This window comes from Pteropus alecto, unplaced genomic scaffold (genome assembly GCF_000325575.1).
Source record: "Pteropus alecto unplaced genomic scaffold, ASM32557v1 scaffold210, whole genome shotgun sequence".
NCBI lineage: Eukaryota > Metazoa > Chordata > Mammalia > Chiroptera > Pteropodidae > Pteropus > Pteropus alecto.
Genome location: NW_006431288.1, coordinates 3,668,268 through 3,677,336, shown reverse-complemented (window position 1 = coordinate 3,677,336; position 9,069 = coordinate 3,668,268).

Sequence of the window (9,069 nt, the reverse complement as noted above, 5' to 3'; positions counted from 1 at the left end):
ATCTTGTGCTCTGTGACTGCCTGCAACCCACAGCAACTCCCACACTCTGTAACTGCCTATCACCTATAGCATAGCAACTTCCATGGTCTGTAACCGCCTGAGGACAAATTAACCAATTGGCCCATGCCAACTGTAACTGGACAGATGAGCCCCATAAAAGCAAAGTTGCCCCTGAGCTTGGGGCCCATATCTTCAGAGTGCTAGCTCTTCTGGGACCACCATAATAAACCTGAATTCTCCAACTCTGAGTGGTGCTTTGTTTCTCACCAGTCTGATTTTTTTGCAACATTTCTGGAGGTGCCAGCGAGATTCCAGCTACGTCGGCCCTTTGATCCTCTGGACCAGTGGCTCGGCTGGGCCGGGCTGGAGGGGCTCTGAGACGAATGAGGAGGCACGCCACCTGACGGTATTCAGGGTTCTCTTTTGGACCGGCACACCGACTCTCTGGATGCCTGAGCCCCAAATGGACTCAAAAGAGGGACGGACCAACTCACCAGGAATGGCCACAAGATAAGATAAGGCCCCGGGTCTCAGCACCCTAGTCAAGTCCCGTCTTCAGACAGAAGAGGAGCTTGATCACCGCCTAAAGTCTTCAGTTAGAAGACACAGGTCAGGGTTTTCCAATGGGTGAAGACATCAAGGTCTTCCCACTGGAGAGGGAGGTTGGTGCAGAAGACAAAGGTCAAGGCATTCCAAAAATGGAGGAGGCAATGTTTTAACCTCTGGTGTGTGAATGTGTGAGTGAATGAGCAACCTGACAAACTTGATTTGGTCAGGTACAAATTTGTGGCTTCACAGCTGGTCACTCACAAGGTCCCCTAAAGGCTACGGAGTCTGAGTGGAGTCATCAGGTAATTCTGTGGTGCACAGCATATGGTCCAGGGTGGCATTGGACTACTGTTCGATCATAAGTCACAAAGCTGAGTCCGCTACGGCTGATTATCACCTAAGCTCCTTCGGGACATGGCCAAATGAGCACCTGAGTGATCTCCTCTTTGGAGGAAGCACCCACCCTTGTTTGTCTTTGCGCCACCAATACAGGGTGGAATACACAGGAAGGGAGGACAATTAATTACTATTTCAGCTTAAGAATTATCTCCAAATGGCCCTTTTGACATAGGGGCCCTCTGTCAAATTATTTTCTTGAAATTTTAAGGTCTATTCCTCACCCGATTAGGAAGCTCCATAAGGCAATATGGGTGGAGATTCCTCTAAGCCAATTGTTTTAAATTGTATGTTAAAAAGTTTTAAGAAAGGTTTCCCAGAGGATTATGGGGTCAGGTTGACCCAAAGAAAACTTCGTACTCTTTGTGAGCTTGAGTGGCCTGCCTTTGGGGTAGAATGGCCTTCGGAAGGGACCATGGCCCTCCCCACTGTTAGAGCTGTGAACCAAGTAATGACAGGGACTCCTGGACATGCATACCAGTTTACATACATAGACTCATGGTCGCAAATCGCTACTGTTGTGCCCTCTTGGGCCCGGAGACAGAGTAAGGTACTTATAGCCTGACCTACCCGGGGAAAAAACAAAGAAGAGTCAGCAAGAGTCATCCACCAAGGGGACCTTGAGGAAGAACCTTTTTTCCCACCACTGTACATACCAACAGCCCCACCAGTCCCTGCACAGCCACTCTACCTCCAATTATTGGACAGCCCTCTGCCATTGGTGCCTTCGCTGCCCCAACAGCCTGAGTGGCTGCCAAGCCCAAGTCCACAGCATCTTTGCTCAGCCAGCCCAAAAGCCTGTGGCTCTCCAGATGCCTCTCTGAGAGACGCGAGGCCTTTTTGAAATTAGTGAAGATGGTACATTCCAGCTGGGCCACCCTGTCCTCTACTATCAGCCTTTCAGCTGGAAACAACACACCCTATTTGGGAAAACCCCAAGTGATGATTGATTTGCTTGAGTCCATCTTCCAAACTCATCAGCCTACCTGGGATGACTGTCACCAACTCCTCCTAACTCTCTTCAAGACCGAAGAACAATGCCGAATTCTGTCAGAAGTGTGGGGGTGGCTCTAAGGACAAGCACCGGATGGTTCACTAGAGCTAGCAGCATGGGCCTTGGGGGCTGTGCCTGACACCAGACCCAATTGGGACTTCAATGTCCCAAATGGGGGAGAGTCTCTTGACAGGTACCGGCAGGCCATACTGCAGGGCATGAAACCTGGGGCCAGAAAGCTGACAAACATATCCAAAATGGCAGAAGTACTCCAAAAGCCAGATGAGTCACCTACAGAGTTTTATGAGAGACTGTGTGAGGTGTTCTGGGTATATACCCCTTTTAACCCTGAAGCACGGAAAAACCAATGCATGGTCAACATGGTATTTGTGGCTCAATCTTACACTGATATTTGCTGCAAACTTCAGAAATTAGAGGGCTGTGCTGGGATGAATGCCTCCTAGTTACTGGAGGTCACAAACAAGGTGTTTGTGAACCATGACTAGGAGGCCCCAAAGATGGCTGATAAGCAGATGAAACAAAAGGTGTCCCTGCTGGTAGCCGCATTAGGGAACCCAGGCCTGGTACAACAGACTGCTCCCCCATGGAAGGGAGAGACCAAAGGGAGACCACCACTATGCTGCAACAAATGCACCTACTGCAAAGAGACCGGCCATTGGAAAAATGAATGCCCCCACGGTGGGAGGATGCCTGAAGGGTCAAAGAAGTTCAATCAACTTAGTAAGGGAAATTACCAGCCCGAGCCAGGTGCCCGAGACCTTATCGGATTGGCCGGAGCAGAGTCAGATGAGGGGTGACGGGATCCCTGATCCTGGGTCCCCAGGAGCCTATGGTTGCAATAGAATTAGGGGGCCGATCAATGACCTTTATGGTAGACACTGGGGCTGAACACTCTGTGGTAATCACACCCGTAGCTCCCCTCACAAACTGAACAACTATTGTCAGGACCACGGGAGACTGAGCTGCCTGTTCTTTCTACAAAGCCCACTCATGTCAGCTAGGGGGTCACCCAGGGAACCATGAGTTGCTGTACCTGCCAGAGTGCCCCATCCCCTTTTTGGGCAAAGACTTATTAATGAAGTTTGGAGCACAGATCACCTTTGCCCCTGGGAAGCCCACCAGTCTCACCCTGGGGAGCCAGCCTGCTCTAATGATGGTTGTGACTATGCCCAGGGAAGACAAATGGTGCCTCTATTCTCTGGAAAGAAAACAAACAAATCCAGCTAGCCTGCTAGAAGAGTTCTCTACTGTTTGGGCAGAAAAGAGGCCCCCAGGTCTAGCCAAAAATCATACACCCATCATGGTGAATCTGAGGCCAGGAGTCACTCCTGTCACACAAAGGCAATAACCAGTGCCATGGGAAGCATGCTTGGGAATTCAGGATCACATTCAGCGTTTGCGCGATACCGGAATTTTAGTCGAGTGTCAGTCACCTTGGAACACTACATTCTACCACCCTGTCCAGGACCTCCACGCCATCAGCAATGCAGTAGTCATCATCTATCCAGTGGTCCTGAACCCGTACACCCTCCCGAGTCTCTTACCTGCCCAAGCGAGATGGTTCACTTGCCTCGATCTCAAAAACTCCTTCTTTTGCCTCCAGTTATCACTGGCCAGCCAGCCTTTGTTTACCTTTGAGTGGAAAGACCCACACACTGGGAGAAAAACACAACTGACTTGGACTCAACTGCCACAGGGCTTCAAGAACTCACCCATCCTATTTGGCGAAGTGCTGGCCGCAAATCTTGCCGCCTTTCCCAGAGAAACTTTGAACTGCACTCTTCTCCAGTACATAGATGACCTCTTGCTGGCTAGCCCCACCCAAGAAGATTACTGGAAAAGCACTAGAGCCTTGTTGGCCCTACTTTCTACCATGGGATACAAGGTGTCATGGAAGATGGCTCAAATCTGCAAACAGGAGGTCAGATACCTTGGGTTCATCATCTCAGAAGGGCATTGGGTACTTGGACATGAAAGGAAACTGGTCATCTGTTCAATATCTCTGCCAAACACTAAGAAAGGGATCTGTGAATCCCTAGGGGCTGCCAGATTCTGCTGGATCTGGATACTGAGTTTCTCTGAAATTATCAAATAACTGTACGAGGCCACAGCTGGGTCCTGTAAAGACCCTCTGGAATGGGGCTCCAAACAAGAAAAAGTCTTCAGAGAAATAGAGAGACTTTTGACCAGTGCCCTAGCATTAGAATTATAGACATGACACGGGACTTTAACCTCTTCATATGTGAGAAGAATCATATGCACTGGGGGTCCTCACTCAAATAGTAGGGCCATGGCATTGCCTGATTGCATATCTGTCCAAATGGTTAGATCTGATGGCCACGGGATGGCTGCCATGCCTTCGGGCCTTAGCTGCCACGGTAGTGCTGGTCAGAAAAGCGGACAAGCTCACTCTGGGACAGAATATAAATGTGAAGGTCCCCCATGCTGTTACAGCATTAATGAATAATCAGGGACTCAGTGGATGACCAACGTCAGGATAACTCATTATCAGGGACTGCTTTGTGAAAATCCATGTGTCCACTTTGAGACTGTGCAGACATTGAATCCTGCTACCTTTCTGCCCACTGAGGAGGGACCTCCCGACCATAACTGTGAAGAGGTCACAGATGAAGTCTACTTAAGCAGGCCAGACTTGACTAATATTTCTCTTCAGAACCCCAAACTGGTATCGTTCACTGATGGGAACAGCTTCATCCATGAAGGAAAGTGCAAAGTCGGCTATGCAATAACAACTACAGATGAGGTGGTCAGAGCTGAGGCCCTGCTGCAGGGCTGGTTGGCACAGTGGGACGATCTATGGGAACTCATTCAGGTGCTGTGGAAGGCTGAAGGGAAATGGGCCAATATCTATACCAACTCAAGGTACGTCTTTGCTACTTTGCATGTACATGGAACCATTTATAAAGAGAGAAGACTACTGACGGTGGGAGGAAAAGACTTCAAAAATAAAGAACTCTTAGAGGCATTCTGGAAGCCTTCTCAGGTGATAGTCATTCATTGTAAGGGCCATCAGAGAGGAACCAACCTTGTTAATAGGGGAAACCAACTGGCAAACGAAGCAGCTAGAAAGGCTTCCAACCAACCAAGTGCCGCAATGGATTCTGAGCCAGTCTCTAAGGTTCTCCTAGCTCCAGAATTACCTCTGTCCCCAAAATTCGCCAAGGAAGAAGAAAAATGGGCCTTTAGTAAAGGGTGGACCAAGAGAAAGGAGGGCTGGTGGGAGCTTCCAGATCAAAGACTCTTTATTCCCACTGTGGTGGCAGCTCAGCTGGTAACACACCACCATGCATTGACTCACCTAGGAAAGACTATTTTAAAAAGCCTATTAGGCCACTACTATTTCATACCCAAGCTCCAACCCTGTGTGCCCAGATCAGTGCTATATTTGTAACTTGTGCACAAAACAACACTGGCCAAAAGCCAAAAGCCAATCCAGGGGTGCAAACAATTAGGACCATGCCCTTTGAAAACCTAGAAATAGACTTTACTGAGGTCAAACCCTGCCAGAGCCACCGATACTTACTTGTGTTAGTTTGTACCTACTCTGGATGGGCTGAAACTTTCTCTACACATACTGAATGAGCACGAGAAGTAGCGAGAGCCTAGTTGAGGGAAATTGTTTCAAGATACAGGCTGCCCCTCTCTATAGGACCTGACAATGGACCTGCCTTTGTGTCTGAGATAGTCCAGACTCTGTCCAAAGCTCTGGGAATCAAATGGAAGCCCCACGTGGCCTACAGGCCACAAAGTTCAGGGAAAGTTGAGCACATGAACCAGACCCTCAAGACCACTCTAACTAAACTTTGTCAGGAAATTCGGTTACCTTGGACTGACTTGCTGCCTTTGGCTCTACTCCAAGCACGGTGCACCCCAAGGCCTTCAGGCTACTCCCGTTTTGAAATCCTTTACGGGAGGCCTCCCCCAATGATAGAGAAACTAAAAGGAGACCCTTGATTGATAGCTGACCTAGAAATGTCCTGACACCTTCAAGCCTTAGGGAGGATCTTCCGTCAGATCCCAGGAAACCCTAAAAAGAGCCCATACCCGCTTAGGGAATTGGGTCCACCTCTATCAGCCAGGAGATGAAGTATAGGTTAACGATTGGAAGAAGGGGCCACTCCAGCTGACCTTGTCTGGCTCTCACATTGTTATATTAGCAACTCCCACTGCTGTTAACGTTGCAGGTATCACCCTGTGGATCCACCACACCTGGGTAAAGAGAGCAACACCTCCGGAAAAACGGGAGACTGGGACTGCAGAGCTTATTCCTGATCAGTTGCTCCAAATCACATTCCGGGGACAGTAGAAATCCACCTGAAATCTTCGACCCTGCTCTGGCCACCTCCGGAAGCTGGCCAGTCTATGCATGGCAGAAGCCTGAGGATGCCGACACCCCACAAAAATGGCCGACATACCCCTAAGGACTCTATTAATACTTCTCATAAGCTTGCCCTTGAGGTCAGCCACTGAGACTCAATGTAGTAAATGTCTAGGGCCCACCTGAATAGGTGGTTGGGTCCAGCAGGCCTTTACCTCATATACTCATCAACCAGCAGCTTGTTACAACTCAGCTACCATTTGTACTTATGCTGGCAAAAGGTACTGGATGGGATGGATAAAAATCAAATATGTAGTGGGACACACTTGTCAAGGGATGAGTTCAGTGGCAACAGGGAAATGGGCCTATTAGACATACCTCAGGCATGTAGATATCTCAGATGGAGGGGGAATCTAAAACTACACCAGAGCCCAGCTACTCAAAGAGACTGTATGGCGAGTATTAGAACAGACAAAACCTAAACCACCTCCAAGGCCCTGTCCAATTTATGATTCTCTTAAAAGGGCCTTAGGCCAAAACCTAGACCTCCCAACTCTGGGAAGGAACCTCTTGTTGACCTAGCTGAGAGGATAGCCCATGAACTTGGTGTTACTAAATGCTGGGTTTGTGGAGGAGCACTCATGAGTGAAGATTGGCCTTGGAAGGGAACTAGCCTAAATGCCTTTTACTTCCTCCAGTGGAACTACACGGCGGCTCAACAAGAAGATGGTCGACCCAGGAGCTGGGTCCTCTCTTCAAAAGTAGTAAGAAAAGAATGTCTTAGCCGTATAGGTCCAAGATACACCCAGTGGATTGGAAAAACTCCATGTAAAAAAAAAATGCTATTTTTAAATCACACAGACCTAAACTGGTGGCCCAAATCTCCTTCCTGGTATTGGGCCAACAGTACTATAACTAACTCCTCTGTGTGCCACTCTCTTAGCCAAAGCTTAGCTGTCACAAACTGTACTATAAAGGAGGGCATAGTCCCTAACCCCTTCTGTGCCATCCCTGCTATTGGCGCATTAAGGGAAACCCTTAATTTCACTAGTCCCAGGAGTTGGAAAGTGCCTGATGGGCTCTTCTGAATTTGTGGAAAGAGGGCTTACACTCAACTCCCAACAAACTGGGAGGGAAGTTGTACCATCGAGATCATTCAGCCTGGCTTCTTCCTCCTACCAGACCAAGGAAGAAATGAGCTAGGTGCTCCCCTATATCAAGACTTAAAGGCCAGGACGAAGAGGTCACGTGAAGTAGGGGGAAAACAGATGCGGGGGGAAAATGAATGACCACTCCACCTTATTATCCCATACTAGGGCCTAGCGACTTGGGGGCCCAAAATGGAAGCTGGGGTTACCAGACCCCCATATACATGCTTAATCAGATCATCAGATTACAGGTCATACTAGAGATTATTACTAACCAGACAGCCTCAACCCTAGAACTCTTGGCCACGCAACAGTTCCAGATGCATGCAGCAATATATCAGAACTATTTAGCTTTAGATTACTTGCTAGCTGAAGAAAGGGGACTTTGAGGGAAGTTTAACTGATCCAATTGTTTTCTCCAAATAGATGACAATGGCAAAGCTGTAACTAACATAGTTACTAATATTAGGAAAATAGCTCATGTACCTATCCGAAGTTGGAAAGGATGGGACCCCAGTAACCTCTTTGGAGGTTGGTTCTTCGCTTTTGGTGACTTTAAGACCTTAGTTGGGATAGTACTCCTCCTTCTTGGGACCTGCATCCTCCTCCTGTGCCTATTGCCTCTTGTTATTCAGTCAACTACCTCACTCATAGAGGCTATATTAGAAAGAAAAACTCCAGCAAAGATCCTCATGCTGTGGAAGTACCTGCTCCTGGCCCAGGAAGATTCCCTATAAGAATTTAAAGGGGATTAAAAGCGGGGAATGAAGAGGAATTTACCACTCAAAAGGCTAACCTTATAATCAGCTCTTTGTTCTGCTTCTGTAGATATGCTTGCCTCATAGGTTGAAGGGCAGGGTGACCTCAAGATCAACTGAAAACTCACCCTCCCCTTTGCTTGTTCTGTCTAGATAACGGATGTATTGCCTGAGTTCCTGTCTGAAAATCTCGTGTTCTGTGACTGCCTGTAACCTATAGCAACTCCTGCGCTTTGTAACTGCCCGTGGTCCGTAGCAACTCTTGCAGTATGTAAGCACCTGAGGACAAATTAACCAATCGGCCCGTGCCAAGTGTAATTGTGCAGATGAGCCCCATAAAAGCAAGGTTGCCCCTGAGCTTGCTTTTATGGGGCCTAGATCTTCAGAGTGCTAGCTCTTCTGGGACTGCTGGAGTAATCAACCTGAGTTCTCCAACTCTCCTAGTAGTGCTTGGTTTCTTGCTGGTCTGATTTTTCTGCAACAATATTAAATACAGAATTTCTGCTTAGTGGGTCCATATCAATAAATTTGGCCAGATTCAACTTTATGTTCCTTCCACCATTATTTTATATCCTTAATATTTACCCATACACATGTCCCCCAAATTTATGTCAGTATAAATGAAAGAGTCATGTTCTTTGAGGTATAGTGCAAATCCTCATCAGTAATACTTTGTACCTCACTCGTTGGAGACTGCTGGGACTTGAGTGCGATTATAAATCTATAAGCAAAAAGGGGTAACGAGGACATGTCCTAAGAAGAATCAGCAGTGTCTTGAAAAGCAAGTACCTTAGTAAGCCATTACAATTTCCTTGGGCAAAGCAAGGTTAATCTCTTCAGACAGAACAGAAGGACTGCTTCTAC